Genomic DNA, 17563 nt, shown 5'->3' with positions numbered 1-17563 from the left:
TTGGTTCAGGCTCCAGCATTTTTACCCGCCATCGTTTTGAGATTGTGGGTGCAAATATCAGCACAGTGAAGAAAGCAAATAATGTCTCAGTCTTGTTATGAAAATAGTTTTGGCCCCTTGAGAGGTCTCAGGGAACTCTAGACCAACCTTGAAGAACTTTAAGTTGTGTTTACATTATATACAACTTTTTAACATATATTTCCCAATAATCAAAAAAAAAACCAAGTCAAATTCCTATGCTTCTAATAGACACTTTTAAAGTTGTTTCATCCCTTTTGTTAATTGTATCATAAGCAGATTTCTTGTTGAATGGCCTTCCCTCTTCTCTTCTTTTGGAGACACTACCAAACACTACCACTCTGCACCCTCTCCCCACAAGTCATACAAGCACTTGGCTTTTTTTATTATTATTAATAAACTTATATATTTAGAGTAGTTTTAAGCTCACAGCAGAATTGAGTGGAAGGTACAGAGAGTTTCCATATACTCCCTGTCCCCCAACACAAACAACTTCCCCACTATTGACATTCTGTACCACGGTGGTACATATGTTGCAATCGATGAACCTGCACTGACACATCAGTATCACCTAAAGTCCATAGTTTACATTAGCATTCATTCTTGGCATTGTACATTCTGTGGGTTTTGAAAAAAGCATAATGACATGTATCCACTACTATAGTATCATACAGAATAATTTTATTGCCTCCCAAATCCTCTGTGTTCCACCTATTCATCCCTCCTTCCCCACAACCCTTGGCAATCACTGAATTTTTTACTGTCTCTATAATTTTGCCTTTTCCAGAATGTCACAAAGTTGGAAACATACAGTAGGTAGCCTTATCAGATTGGCTTCTTTCACTTAGTAATATGCACTTATATGTCTTCCATGTCTTTTAATGGCTTGATAGCTCATTTATTTTTAGCCTTGAATTCCATTTTCTGGATGTATCACATTTTATCAATCCATTTACCAACTAAAGGACATCTTGATTGCTTTCAAGTCTTGGTAATTATGTATAAACTGCTATAAACATCCTTGTGCAGGTGGGCATACATTTTCAATTCACTTGGGTAAATATCAAAGTATGATTGCTGAATCATAAGATAAGGGTATATTTGGTTTTGTAAAATAACTCCAAACTGTATTCCAAAGTAGCTGTACCATTTTGCATTCCTACCAGCAATGAGCGGGAGTTCCCTTTGCTCCATATCCTCACCAGCACTTGGTGTTGTCAGCATTTTAGACTGTGGTTATTATAATAGGTGTTCAGTGGTGTCTCGTTTTAATGTGCAATTCCCTTATGATACGTGATGTTAAATATATTTACATATGCTTGTTTGCCATCTGTGTATCCTCTTTGGTAAGGTATCTGTCCAGGTCTTTTGCCCCTTTTAAAAATCAGTTGTTTAGTACCAGGAATATAGCCAATATTTTATAATAACTGTAAATGAAGTATAATCTATAAAAATATTGAATCACCATGTTATACACCTGAAACTAATATAATATTGCAAATCTACTATACTTCAATAAAAAAATAAAATAAATTAAAACCAGGCTGTTTGTTTTCTGGTTGAATTTTAAGAGTTCTTTATATATTTTGTATAACAGTTCTTTATCAGATGCGTCTTTTGCAAATATTTTCTCCCAGTCTATGGGTTGTCTTCTCATTCTCTTGGGATTGTCTTTCACAGAGCAGGTTTTAATGAAGTCCAGCTTATCAATTATTTCTTTTTCAGATTGTGCCTTTGATGTGGTACTAAAATATCATCACCATACCCAAGGCCAATTAGGTGTTCTCCTATGTTATTTTCTAGGAGTTTTATAGGTTTATGTTTCACATTTAGGTCTATAACCCATTTTGAGTTACTTCTTGTGAAGGGTGTAAAGTCTGTGCCTAGATTCATTTTTTTGCATATGCATGTGCAGTTGTTCCTGCACCATTTGTTGAAAAGATCCTCTTTGCTCCATTGTATTGCCTTTGTTCTTTTGTCAAAGATTAGTTTACCATATTAATACAGGTCTATTTCTGAGCTTTCCATTCTGTTCCATTGACCTATTTGTCTATTCTTTTGCCAATACCATACTATCTTGTTCACTGAAGTTTTATAGTAACTCGAAGTTGAATGGTATAATCCTCCAACTTTGTTCTTGTCCTTTAATAATGAATTGGCTATTCTTGGTCTTTTACACTTTCATGTAAATTTAGAATTTATTTCTCAATATCCACAAAACAACTTCATGGCCTTTTGATTGGGATTGTATATCACATTGAATCTATAGATCAAGTTGGGGAGAACTAACATCTTGACAATATTGTCTTCTTATCCACGAATGTGCAATATCTCTCCATTTATTTAGTTTTTCTTTTATCAGAGTTGCAGTTTTCCTCATACAGATCTTACACATATTTTGTTAAATAGCGTTAGGCTTTTATACTCCAAAAAAGTTTATAACTTTTTGACCCAGACATTCTGATGTCATCATTTTGACTTGGGAACATTTTGACAATGCTTAAAAACCAAGTTATTAAGCTTCAAAGTTTTAGATTCCCAATAAAGTTTTTATCAGGTGACTTCACAACATCTTTACCAAGAAGACGTCAAAAAAACTTTTGGAGAGTCATCCTCTAGATGGCTGAGGAATTAAATGATGCTCAGAGATATCTATTGAGGACATAACTATTTTAACTTAACCACTTTAAATGTCAGTAACTCATGGCCCATGTCCAAAGAACTGCATCAGTGTTTCCTGTTTGGGTTACTATTCCTATGAAAATGCAAGTTGGCAGCTGGAATTTAGTCTGAAGGCACAATCCAGTATAGCTCAAGTATTCAAGTTGGTAAAACCCAGAATGTATAAATATGATTCTTGGATTCCCTATCTACGGGAACTTTATTTCATTTTGCCCCATGAGTCAGAAGCTGCAGTAATTTCTACTCTGGATTCTTTTTCTCTCTGGTATTGCCTGACTCTCAAATAATTGAGGCACTATTTATGCTCTTCCAGCTCATGCATTTCATATCTCCCATTTGTTTCTAGAGTGAATATTTCATGTGGATTTCTGGTATCATCTTTAGTGATTCATAATCACATTCTACAAGCCAATATTTTCCATGCTTGGTTTTAGCTCCAGTGTAGTATTTTTGGAGAGCTTGTTCTCCAAACTAGTTTTGGCTTTCTGTGAGGCCAAAAAAATAATCCAACAACCCACAAACAAAAACAATAATAAATTGGTGAGTAGATGTTATAATTTAACCATGTGTTTTGTTCTCACTGAGAAAAATCTCTTGGGTAATTTTGGAAAACACATTAAAAAGTAATGAATTTCTAAGTGATTAAGGATTGCATTTGTATGCAACTATTCTTTGTAACATGATATTTCCAGTTTATTCAGGCATTTTAGCCTTAAATTTTTAAGTGTAAAATCTCATAGTATTATTTACAGTAAGAATGTATTCCTGTAAGTTTCCTTCTATGAGTATAGTATTTTTAAATGCAAAGGGTTAGATTTTAGCCCAAGGTATTCATTGTGTGTGTGGCTAGCTTTTAACATTGTAGTTTTAGAATTGCAGAGCTGTGGTTTAAGGTACCTATTTCCTTTATTATTGTTTTTGTTCGTGCATCATGCCCATTTTTGTACTAACTCTCCCCATTTTTGTATAGGGGGAGATGATCCCTCACTGTTTTAGAAAACACATCTGGAAACATAAAAAAGTCCCTGTTAATGGACATTCACTATCATGACTTGTTTCCTTGAATTCTGCAAAGATGCTGTGGTCTAATACTGACTAGCAAACAGTTCTCAGAATATTCTGATTCTGCAGGAATTTAGCAAAGTGATGGAGGCTCCATCTCCATGATATTTTGACACCTGTCAAAGAATGCACATGTCAGTGAAACCAGCAATTTTTTTCAAAGATCTTTCACTCCTCAAACAGTGGTTTTGCTGAATTTGAATGCTTAAAAAAATTATTTCACACTATCAACTTTATGACAAGATCTAGATCCTAGAGATGACTAGTTTTTATGCCTCTTATGCCTGTTAATGAAAAACCAAGAGTTTTACAAGATTGAAAGGTAGCAAAATAGAGTGGGAAGGACCTCAGTTTTATTTATTTATTTATTTATTTATTATTTTATTATTTTGCTTATCCATTTAACTGTCAATGGACATTTGGATTGTTTATACTCTTTGGTTATTGTGAGTAATGCTGCTATGGACATGAATGTACATGTATTTGTCTGAGTTCCTGTTTTCAGTTCCTTTGGGTTTATACTCAGGAGTGAAAATGGTCAGTCATATGGTGAGTCTATGTTTAATTTCTGAAGAGCTGCCGAACTGTTTTCCACAGTGGCTGAACCATTTTGCATTCCCACCAGCAAAATTTGAGTGTTCCAATTTCTCCAAATCCTCACCAACACTTGTTATTTTCTGTATTTTTTGTTTTGTTTTGTTTTCTTTCTTTGTTTGTTTAATGTAGCTATCTAATGAGTGTCAAGTACTGTCTCAGTGTGGGTTTTTTTTGTTTGTTTGTTTTGTTTTTTGCGGTACACGGACCTCGCACTGTTATGGCCTCTCCCATTGAGGAGCACAGGCTCTGGACGCACAAGCTCAGCGGCCATGGCTCACGGGCCCAGCCGCTCCGTGGCATGTGGGATCTTCCCGGACCGGGGCACGAACCCATGTCCCCTGCATTGGCAGGCGGACTCTCAACTACTGTACCACCAGGGAAGCCCCTCAGTGTGGTTTTGATTTGCATTTCCCTAAGGACTAGTGAGGTTGAAATCTTTTTATGTGCTTATTGGCCATTTGTATGTCTTCTTTGGGAAAATGTCTGTTCAAGCCCTTTGTCCATTTTTTTTTAACATCTTTATTGGAGCATAATTGCTTTACAATGTTATGCTAGTTTCTGCTGTATAACAAAGTGAATCAGCCATATGTATACATATATCTCCATATCCCCTCCCTCTTGTGTCTCCCTCCCACACTCCCTATCCCCCCCACCAGGTGGTCACAAAGCACCGAGCTGATCTCCCTGTGCTATGCAGCTTCTTCCAACTAGCTATCTATTTTACGTTTGGTAATGTATATATGTCAGTGCTACTCTCTCACTTCGTCCCAGTTAACCCTTCCCCCTCCCTGTGTCCTCAAGTCCATTCTCTACATCTGTGTCTTTACTCCTGTCCTGCCCTTAGGTTCATCAGAACCTTTTTTTTTTTTTTTTAGATTCCATATATATGCGTTAGCACATGTTATTTGTTTTTCTCTTTCTGACTTACTTCACTGTATGACAGACTCTAGGTCCATCCACTTCACTACATATAACTCAATTTTGTTTCTTTTTATGTCTGAGTTATATACCATTGTATATATGTGCCACATCTTCTTTATCCATTCATCTGTCGATGGACATTTAATTTGCTTCCATGTCCTGACTATTGTAAATAGAGGTACAATGAACATTGTGGTACATGACTCTTTTTGAATTATGGTTTTCTCAGTGTATATGCCCTGTAGTGGGATTGCTATTCCCACTATAGCATGGTAGTTCTATTTTTAGATTTTTAAGGAACCTCCATCCTGTTCTCCATAGTGGCTGTATCAATTTATATTCCCACCAACAGTGCAAGAGGATTCCCTTTTCTCCACACCCTCTCCAGCATTTATTGTTTGTAGATTTTTTGATGATGGCCATTCTGACCAGTGTGAGGTGATACCTCATCATAGTTTTGATTTACATTTCTATAATGATTAGTGATGTTGAACATCCTTTCATGTGTTTTTAGCAATCTGTATATCTTCTTTGGAGAAATGTCTATTTAGGTGTTCCACCCATTTTTGGATTGGGTTGTTTGTTTTTTTGATATTGAGCTGCATGAGCTTCTTGTGTATTTTGGAGATTAATCCTCTGTCAGTTGCTTCATTTGCAAATATTTTCTCCCATTCTGAGGGTGTCTTTTCACCTTGTTTATAGTTTCCTTTTCTGAGCAAAAGCTTTTAAGTTTCATTAGGTCCCAATTACCTGTTTTTATTTCCATTTCTCTAGGAGATGAGGACCTCAGTTTTAAACATGTCCCAACTTCAAATTCCATTTCTGCACCATACTAGCTGTTTGGCCATGAGCAAATCATTTACCCTAAGCTTTAATTTCTGTCAAATGGGCCTCTTCGGCTTATACAACTATTGTGAAGATCAAATATCAATTACTGTGTAGTGGAGTTAGTGCTGGCACTGATCTCGCCACAGGAACCGCTGTGCGAGGCTGTCTAATTCTAATAGTGTCATATGTCTTTTCTCCCCAATGAGGTTTACATCTTCCCAGGAGCTGGTATCATGTCATCTTCCACCTGGGGTTCCATGGTCCCCAAATCAAAATTAGCATACATAACATGGAAGTTAAATATTTCCTGAATTTTACTAAGGCAATCCCATGAAGAAAAAGGACCCAGTGAGGGTACATCAATGTGTTCTTGTCACTGTTATGCCACTAATTTTGAATGTGTTCATTTGTCACTGAAAGCCTATGTTTTCTGGTTTGTAAAACAATGTTGGTCATTTAGCTAGAGGACCGGTAAAAATGTGTCTTAGAACTAACTTTACATGAAGCCTGGTGAGTTTTCTTTGGGAATCTCCAACTAGCTCACTTCCTGTTGCAAAAGTAGAAAGATCTTGCTTCAAAGAAAGTATGTCTGTGAAGCTTCTGGTCCTCTACTTCTTACAGAGGATATCAGTATCTGGATGTGACAGTTCTTCATCCTTACTGACGAACACTAAAATCTGCTTTTCTTGCCAAATTAAAGACAATTACCAATTTCCCCTCCTTTCCACTTCAGCTAAAGCCTTGCAGAGGGCAAGAGAGGAGCTTGCCTCTGATCCTGTGTGAATTCCCATATTAGCTCTCAAAAGAATAATTGAATACTGATCAGACCTTCTTTTCTGTTAAACTCAGAATCTTACTTGGTTTTGCTTATTTTAAGGTTGCAGTATTCTGTCTTGGGAAGATGGCAAATGCTCAGTACCAAATTCTCTGTCCTTTCCATGGCCATCTGTATTAAAATTCTAGCAGGTTCCTATTTCTCTGTCTGATCAGCTTTTCAGGTGTTCATCCTTTTCTACAATTTCTTATTGAAAAAGCTATCCCAATGTCCTTTCCACTGGATCCTGGTGACATGATGTGGTAAACCCAGGAACAGGGGAACATATGTTGTATAAGGGGTTTCTACAGGAACTAGATTTCTACCTATCTCAGATTTTTCTATTTCCCCGCCCATACCTCTGACGCTGGACTTATGCTGGAGTCACTATGTTCATCAGGGAAATGTTCTGAGATGTTCAGATACAAGGCTTGAAGATCAGTTATCCTGAATCAGAGTTTGATAAGGACAAACCTCTCATGCTCAGCCTTCATTCTTTCAATCAACAAATATTCATTGAATGGTTTAATACAATGTCTTAGGCCCTGTGAAAACACCTTTTTTTTGCTATCTTTAATCTCTTGTACTTGCTTCATAGTATCTCGTGTTCCTCCTCTTCTTCCCTTCAGTTTCCCACTAAGGTAGTATCTTACCTTGGGGATTTCATCCTTGAAAAAAATTTTTTTTGATTCTAGGGTAGACATAAGAATGGATGTTCTATTCCAAAGTTTGATATGACAAGGACCGTTCATGATAAGAATGAACAAAGGGGCTGGACCTTCACATGAGGCCAGTCAGAAAGGGAGTGGGCAGGGATGAAATGACCCAGTTGCCTTGGCTGATGTAGAATTTCCTCATTGTCTACAGAGAATGCCCAAGGGCCAGGGTGATTGCTGGTCTCAAACCAGATAAACCAAATAAACCAAGACCTGGCACTCTCTGGCTCTGAAGTCCTCAATTACAAACAACTTAATGCCCACCCTCCAGCAAAGGGAAAGGAAAGTGCTCTTACCTGTCCCTGATGGGTTTCGCTTTGGTAAGAACACTAAACATGAGATCCACTCTCTTAACAGAGTTTTAAGTGTACAATACAGTATTGTTATGTACAGGCATGATGTGGTACAGAAGATCCCTGGAATTTACTAATTTTGCATAACTCAAATTTTATACCCATTTATTCCCCCCATGCTCCTCATCCTAGAACTTGACCTCTCACCATTGTCCATCACTGCAATCTACTGAATCAGCATTTTGCCATAATTCTGCCTTATTTCAGGTTGGCCCTGATCATGTTGGAGTCCCAAGAGTTTCAAACTCTGCTTCATGAAAAATTTGGAGATATTGAGGAAAATGAACAGATTTTCATGGTAATAAGAGTTGATGTCCTTCAAAATGTGAACAAATGCTGTGGTTGCCCAGACAAGCTCCCAAATGTTTCTTACGACCAGGGAAATATGTCCTCTTACGCACCAAAACCAAAGAGGAAAAACAGAAATCAACTGGCAAACCAAGATGCCCCTAAGCTCCCGTGGTGAACGTGGCAGGAGTGCGGCTCCCCATTCTGTTCTGTTGGGAGGAGGTCATGCTACTGTCTCCTGCCTCCAAGCCTCTTTCTCCGCAGATGGACAAACTCTATCTCTCGAACAGAGCAAGTGGCAGGTGGCAGAGGGCAGGCTGTGCTGGCCTCCTGCGCAACCCGTTATGACATCTTGACCACAGGCTGGCTGGACTCCCCAGACTGTCACCAAATATGTCACATATGCTTCTCAGGCTCAAGAATTTAATTTTCTTTACATAGAATAAAGAGTTGGATTTCTCTCCCCACCTCCTGTTTTCCTTTTTTTAGCATAACTCTTTATTTAAGAAAAGGAAGTCTAACAGGGAATGTCAATATATAAAAAAGATCAGAGTGGGACCTTTGGATGAGATAGCGGGGTGGGTGGGTGGGTGGGTGTTGGAGGTGGGTTGGAGCATATCTGCTTACATTTCTCTAGTTATCCCACTCTTTCAAAGAATTCCAGTTAGCTCCCTGGAATTCAGTTTGGCAAACACAAAAACTTTGGGCTAGATCATCTCTTACGTGCCTCCATTTCAAGCTCCATGAAGGCAAGGCTCTGCCTGGGTCATTCCTGAATCCCCAAGGCCTAGCATGATTCTGGCATATAGTAAGCACGTGTGCATGCACACACACATGCAGACACACACACACACAAACTATCTATCTATCTATCTATCTATCTATATATATATGAATGGGTAAATACAAGATTTTTCAGATGTCATGAGATGTATCCATTTCAGAGTCTAGCTCCTTGTGACTGATAGAGCTGGGTTTTCAGTGTTAACCTCCCCTTCTCACCACCTACCCTCTACCCCTCTCTCCCCACTTTTCTCTGCACAACTTAAAAACTCAGCTCGTAGCTTTCCTAAGATTGCATCTAAAACACCGAATGTGAATGTCTCCCACACGGGGAGATGGCTTGTTTACACAGGAAGAACTGCTTCAGCACACTGTCCTCCTTGACAGCAAAACTGGGAGAAAATGCTGAGTTGTCAGATTCCTTGCCTTTGCATTAAAAAGGAATTTAAAACCGATTTCAGTCCTTTCTTGGGCCTCATGTAAAAATAAAGCTTTTCTCTCCAAGCTTGGGACTAAGTAAAAGAAAAAATCTAACCCTGATTTATACTTTCCCTGAGCTCCCAAATAAGTCCAGGTAATTTTGAAACGTATTTTTGCCCCTCATTTCCTTAAATCGGGGCCAGAGATGAGTAGATATTCATGTGCCAGTTTGAAACTGCTGTGACTTCTCCTCATGATTCCCTTTCCCTCCCCTCCCCCGAAGAGGGGCTGATCCAAAGTGTGGATGCCACCAAGGAAGATAGGGCTGAAGGCCCCGCCCATATCCTGGGGCGAGCCATCAGGTGGCAGATTCACCAAGGAGCCTGCCCACTGCTTAACTTCATTACTCTGTATCATTATATCTGCTTCTTTAACTTTTTTTTCTTTATTTAATCTCTTAATACTATTTTTATTGGCCTGTCAGAACGTGGGGAAGAGCAGAGGGGAATTCATTTCATGTGTTACGGAACATTATTAGGGTAAAATATTTGAACAAGTCTATACCTTCCTCCTTTGAAAAATAAGATACAAAACAAATTAAAGTGAAGTGATTACTGAAATGCATCCAATTAGTTATTAACTTACACACGTCAACCCAAGATGGCAGCTTTCACAGCAAAAACCCTGTCTGGTGTTGATACATAAGATAATCGATATCACGGAGGCCTCTGCTTCTCAGGCAATTGCTTAAGAAAGCACCTTCACAGCTCAGAGCCTTCTCTCCCTTTGGGTTGGGGTAACTTTTCATCACCCTGACAAGATCTGTCACATATTATCAGACAATTGATCACCGAGTCCTGGCAAGTCTTAATCCACCGTTTGATCACACATCAAGAAAAATGGCTTTTTATGTCTTACATTCTGGCCATGAGAAAGAGGAAGAAAGCAGAGACATAGGCTTCCGGCTCCAGCTCATTACTTTTTTGCAAATGATAGATGAGTTCACTGGCAATTTAACTTTAAAATGATCTTTTCCCCCTTCTCAAATAAGCAAAGAGAAGGAGCTTCATGGTACAAGCTGAGTGGAAGAGGAGTCTGCCTGCTGTTCCTTTCGCATCTCTGCAATAGGCACCCGTGTGTGGAGAGAGGCACGGAGGGTTAGTAAACATGTGTTTACTTAGTGCTACTGCATCTACTTCTAAATAATAGGATTTAAAGTGGACACACACAGGGAGACTAACTTTCACTCTCCAGGACACAGCTATAATCATTTTACATGTTTCTTTTAGAGCACTTATGTTTTATATAAAGTAATTTGAAATGACTTCTAGTTTACAAAAAAAAGAATGTGAGTATTAGATAATGACGCAGTAAAACCAATTCTAAAAAAATCATTCCCCTACCATGAATCCAGTTATGTTATTGTCAAAATCCTGATCTTATGTATACAGCAATGCTTCTGAGTGAAAGTTCATGTGTCTCATGCACCGTGAGGCCAAACAATACCAAAACGTTGGAGTTTGGAACAGAGAAAGGTTTATTGCAGGCGCATGCAAGGAGAACAGGTGGCTTGTGCCCAAAAAACCCCAAACTCACTTCCGGGTAAGATGGCGGAAGAGTAAGACGCGGAGATCACCTTCCTCCCCACGGATGCACCAGAAATACAGCTACACGTGGAACAACTCCTACAGAACACCTACTGAACGCTGGCAGAAGACCCCAGACCTCCCAAAAGGCAAGAAACTCCCCACATACCTGGGTAGGGCAAAGCGGAGAGATCCCCACACAGAGGATCAGTGCCGAGCGGCACTCACCAGCCCGAGAGGCTTGTCTGCTCGCCCGCCGGGGCGCGCAGCGCTGGAAGCTGAGGCTCGGGCTTCGGTCAGAGCGCAGGGAGAGGACTGGGGCTGGCGGCGAGAACTCAGCCTGAAGGGGGCTAATGTGCCACAGCTAGCCGGGAGGGAGTCCGGGAAAACTCTGGAGCTGCCGAAGAGGCAAGAGACTTTTTCTTCCCTCTTGGTTTCCTGGTGCGCGAGGAGAGGGGATTAAGAGCGCTGCTTAAAAGGGCTCCGCAGACGGGCGCGAGTCGCGACTGAAAGCGCGGAGCCCAGAGACGGGCGTGGGACGCTGGGGCTGCTGCTGCCGCCGCCAAGAAGCCTGTGTGCGACCGCAGGTCACTGCCCACACCGCCCTTCCGGGAGCCTGTGCAGCCCGCCACTGCCGGGGTCCCGGGATCCAGGGGCGGCTTCCCTGGGAGAACGCACGGCGCGCCTCGGGCTGGTGCAACGTCACGCCGACCTTTGCCGCTGCAGGCTCGCCCCGCACTCCGTGCCCCTCCCTCCCGCCTGGCCTGAGTGAGCCAGAGTCCCCGAAGAGGCTGCTCCTTTAACCCTGTCCTGTCTGAGCGAAGAACAGACGCCCTCCGGCGACCTACACGCAGAGGCGGGGCCAAATCCAAAGCTGAGACCCAGGAGCTGTGAGAACAAAGAAGAGAAAGGGAAACCTCTCCCAGCAGCCTCAGAAGCAGCGGATTAAAGCTCCACAATCAACTTGATGTACCCTGCATCTGTGGAATACATGAATAGACAACACATCATCCCAAATTGAGGAGCCAGGAGTCAGTGCTGTGCCTCTGAGGTGGGAGAGCCAACTTCAGGACACTGGTCCACAAGAGACCTCCCAGCTCCACATAATATCAAACGGCAAAAATCTTCCAGAGATCTCCATCTCAACACCAGCACCCAGCTTCACTCAACGACCAGCAGGCTACAGTGCTGGACACCCTAAGCCAAACAACTAGCAAGACAGGAACACAACGCCACCCATTAGCAGAGAGGTGGCCTAAACTCATAAAAAGTCTGCAGACACCCCAAAACACACCACCAGACGTGGACCTGCCCACCAGAAAGACAAGATCCAGCCTCATCCACCAGAACACAGGCACTAGTCCCCTCCACCAGGAAGCCTACACAACCCACTAAACCAACCTTAGCCACTGGGGTCAGACACCAAAAACAACGGGAACTTTGAACCTGCAGCCTGCAAAAAGGAGACCCCAAACACAGTAACATAAGCAAAATGAGAAGACAGAAAAACACACAGCAGGAGAAGGAGCAAGATAAAAACCCACCAGATCTAACAAATGAAGAGGTAATAGGCAGTCTACCTGAAAAAGAATTCAGAATAATGATGGTAAAGATGATCCAAGATTCTATTTCCCAGATCCAAAATCTTGGAAATAGAATAGACAAAATGCAAGAAACAGTTAACAAGGACCTAGAAGAACTAAAGATGAATCAAGCATCGATTAAAAACACAATACATGAAATAAAAAATACTCTAGATGGGATCAATAGCAGAATAACTGAGGCAGAAGAACGGATAAGTGAGGTGGAAGATAAAATAGTGGAAATAACTGCTGCAGAGCAAAATAAAGAAAAAAGAATGAAACGAACAGAGGACAGTCTCAGAGACCTCTGGGACAACATTAAACGCACCAACATTCGAATTATAGGGGTTCCAGAAGAAGAAGAGAAAAAGAAAGGGACTGAGAAAATATTTGAAGAGATTATAGTTGAAAACTTCCCTAATATGGGAAAGGAAATAGTTAATCAAGTCCAGGAGGCACAGAGAGTCCCATACAGAATAAATCCAAGGAGAAATACGCCAAGACACATATTAATCAAACTGTCAAAAATTAAACACAAAGAAATCATATTAAAAGCAGCAAGGCAAAAACAACAAATAACACACAAGGGAATCCCCATCAGGATAACAGCTGATCTCTCAGCAGAAACTCTACAAGCCAGAAGGGAGTGGCAGGACATAATTAAAGTGATGAAGGAGAAAAACCTGCAACCAAGATTACTCTACCCAGCAAGGATCTCATTCAGATTTGATGGAGAAATTAAAACGTTTACAGACAAGCAAAAGCTGAGAGAATTCAGCACCACCAAACCAGCTTTACAACAAATGCTAAAGGAACTTCTCTAGGCAAGAAACACAACAGAAGTAAAAGACCTACAATAATGAACCCAAAACAATTAAGAAAATGGGAACAGGAACATACATATCAATAATTACCTTAAATGTAAATGGACTAAATGCTCCCACCAAAAGACACAGATTGGCTGAATGGATACAAAAACAAGACCCATATATATGCTGTCTACAAGAGACCCACTTCAGACCTAGAGACACATACAGACTGAAAGTAAGGGGATGGAAAAAGATATTCCATGCAAATGGAAACCAAAAGAAAGCTGGAGTAGCAATTCTCATATCAGACAAAATAGACTTTAAAATAAAGACTACTAGAAGAGACAAAGAAGGACACTACCTAATGATCAAGGGATCGATCCAAGAAGAAGATATAACAATTGTAAATATTTATGCACCCAACATAGGAGCACCTCAATACATAAGGCAAATACTAACAGCCATAAAAGGAGAAATCGACAGTAACACACTCATAGTAGGGGACTTTAACACCCCACTTTCACCAATGGACAGATCATCCAAAATGAAAATAAATAAGGAAACACAAGCTTTAAATGATACATTAAACAAGATGGACTTAATTGATATTTATAGGACATTCCATCCAAAAACAACAGAATACACATTTTTCTCAAGTGCTCATGGAACATTCTCCAGGATAGATCATATCTTGGGTCACAAATCAAGCCTTGGTAAATTTAAGAAAATTGAAATTGTATCAAGTATCTTTTCCGACCACAATGCTATGAGACTAGATATCAATTACAGGAAAAGAGCTGTAAAAAATACAAACACATGGAAGCTAAACAATACACTACTGAATAACGAAGTGATCACTGAAGAAATCAAAGAGGAAATTAAAAAATACCTAGAAACAAATGACAATGGAGACACGACGACCCAAAACCTATGGGATGCAGCAAAAGCAGTTCTAAGAGGGAAGTTTATAGCAATACAATCCCACCTTAAGAAACAGGAAACATCTCGAATAAACAACCTAACCTTGCACCTAAAGCAATTAGAGAAAGAAGAACAAAAACATCCCAAAGTTAGCAGAAGGAAAGAAATCATAAAAATCAGATCAGAAATAAATGAAAAAGAAATGAAGGAAACGATAGCAAAGATCAATAAAACTAAAAGCTGGTTCTTTGAGAAGATAAACAAAATTGATAAACCATTAGCCAGACTCATCAAGAAAAAAAGGGAGAAGACTCAAATCAATAGAATTAGAAATGAAAAAGGATAAGTAACAACTGACACTGCAGAAATACAAAAGATCATGAGAGATTACTATAAGCAACTCTATGCCAATAAAATGGACAACCTGGAAGAAATGGACAAATTCTTAGAAATGCACAACCTGCCAAGACTGAATCAGGAAGAAATAGAAAATATGAACAGACCAATCACAAGCACTGAAATTGAAACTGTGATAAAAAATCTTCCAACAAACAAAAGCCCAGGACCAGATGGCTTCACAGGCGAATTCTATCAAGCATTTAGAGAAGAGCTAACACCTATCCTTCTGAAACTCTTCCAAAATATAGCAGAGGGAGGAACACTCCCAAACTCATTCTACGAGGCCACCATCACCTTGATACCAAAACCAGACAAGGATGTCACACAGAAAGAAAACTACAGGCCAATATCACTGATGAACATAGATGCAAAAATCCTCAACAAAATACTAGCAAACAGAATCCAACAGCACATTAAAAGGATCATACACCATGATCAAGTGGGGTTTATTCCAGGAATGCAAGGATTCTTCAATATACGCAAATCAATCAACGTGATACACCATATTAACAAATTGAAGGAGAAAAACCATATGATCATCTCAATAGATGCAGAGAAAGCTTTCGACAAAATTCAACACCCATTTATGATAAAAACCCTGCAGAAAGTAGGCATAGAGGGAACTTTCCTCAACATAATAAAGGCCATATATGACAAACCCACGGCCAGCATCGTCCTCAATGGTGAAAAACTGAAACCATTTCCACTAAGATCAGGAACAAGACAAGGTTGCCCACTCTCACCACTCTTATTCAACCTAGTTTTGGAAGTTTTAGCCACAGCAATCAGAGAAGAAAAGGAAATAAAAGGAATCCAAATCGGAAAAGAAGAAGTAAAGCTGTCACTGTTTGCAGATGACATGATACTATACATAGAGAATCCTAAAGATGCTACCAGAAAACTACTAGAGCTAATCAATGAATTTGGTAAAGTTGCAGGATACAAAATTAATGCACAGAAATCTCTGGCATTCCTATATACTAATGATGAAAAATCTGAAAGTGAAATCAAGGAAACACTCCCATTTACCATTGCAACAAAAAGAATAAAATATCTAGGAATAAACCTACCTAAGGAGACAAAAGACCTGTATGCAGGAAATTATAAGACACTGATGAAAGAAATTAAAGATGATACAAATAGATGGAGAGATGTACCATGTTCTTGGATTGGAAGAATCAACATTGTGAAAATGACTCTACTACCCAAAGCCATCTACAGATTCAATGCAATCCCTATCAAACTACCACTGGCATTTTTCACAGAACTAGAACAAAAAATTTCACAATTTGTATGGAAACACAAAAGACCCCGAATAGCCAAAGCAATCTTGAGAACGAAAAATGGAGCTGGAGGAATCAGGCTCCCTGACTTCAGACTATACTACAAAGCTACAGTAATCAAGACAGTATGGTACTGGCACAAAAACAGAAAGATAGATCAATGGAACAGGATAGAAAGCCCAGAGATAAACCCACGGACATATGGTCACCTTATGTTTGATAAAGGAGGCAGGAATGTACAGTGGAGAAAGGACAGTCTCTTCAATAAGTGGTGTTGGGAAAACTGGACAGGTACATGTAAAAGTATGAGATTAGATCACTCCCTAACACCATACACAAAAATAAGCTCAAAATGGATTAAAGACCTAAATGTAAGGCCAGACACTATCAAACTCTTAGAGGAAAACATAGGCAGAACACTCTATGACATAAATCACAGCAAGATCCTTTTTGACCCACCTCCTAGAGAAATGGAAATAAAGACAAAAATAAACACATGGGACCTAATGAAACTTCAAAGCTTTTGCACAGCAAAGGAAACCATAAACAAGACCAAAAGACAACCCTCAGAATGGGAGAAAATATTTGCAAATGAAGCAACTGACAAAGGATTAATCTCCAAAATTCATAAGCAGCTCATGCAGCTCAATAACAAAAAAACAAACAACCCAATCCAAAAATGGGCAGAAGACCTAAATAGACATTTCTCCACAGAAGATATACAGACTGCCAACAAACACATGAAAGGATGCTCAACATCTTTACTCATTAGAGAAATGCAAATCAAAACTACAATGAGATATCATCTCACACCAGTCAGAATGGCCATCATCAAAAAATCTAGAAACAATAAATGCTGGAGAGGGTGTGGAAAAAAGGGAACACTCTTGCACTGCTGGTGGGAATGTGAATTGGTACAGCCGCTATGGAGAACGGTATGGAGGTTCCTTAAAAAACTACAAATAGAACTACCATATGACCCAGCAATCCCACTACTGGGCATATACCCTGAGAAAACCATAATTCAAAAAGAGACATGTACCAAAATGTTCATAGCAGCCCTATTTACAATAGCCCGGAGATGGAAACAACCTAAGTGTCCATCATCAGATGAATGGATAAAGAAGATGTGGCACATATATACAATGGAATATTACTCAGCCATAAAAAGAAATGAAATTGAGCTATTTGTAATGAGGTGGATAGACCTAGAGTCTGTCATACAGAGTGAAGTAAGTCAGAAAGAGAAAGACAAATACTGTATGCTAACACATATATATGGAATTTAAGAAAAAAAAATGTCATGAAGAACCTAGGGGTAAAACAGGAATAAAGACACAGACCTACTAGAGAATGGACTTGAGGATATGGGGAGGGGGAAGGGTAAGCTGTGACAAAGTGAAAGAGCGGCATGGACATATATACACTACCAAACGTAAGATAGATAGCTAGTGGGAAGCAGCCGCATAGCACAGGGAGATCAGCTCGGTGCTTTGTGAC

This window comes from Mesoplodon mirus, assembly GCF_964341445.2.
Source record: "Mesoplodon mirus genome assembly, chromosome: 14".
Lineage (NCBI taxonomy): Eukaryota > Metazoa > Chordata > Mammalia > Artiodactyla > Ziphiidae > Mesoplodon > Mesoplodon mirus.
This window is presented reverse-complemented; position numbering follows the sequence as displayed.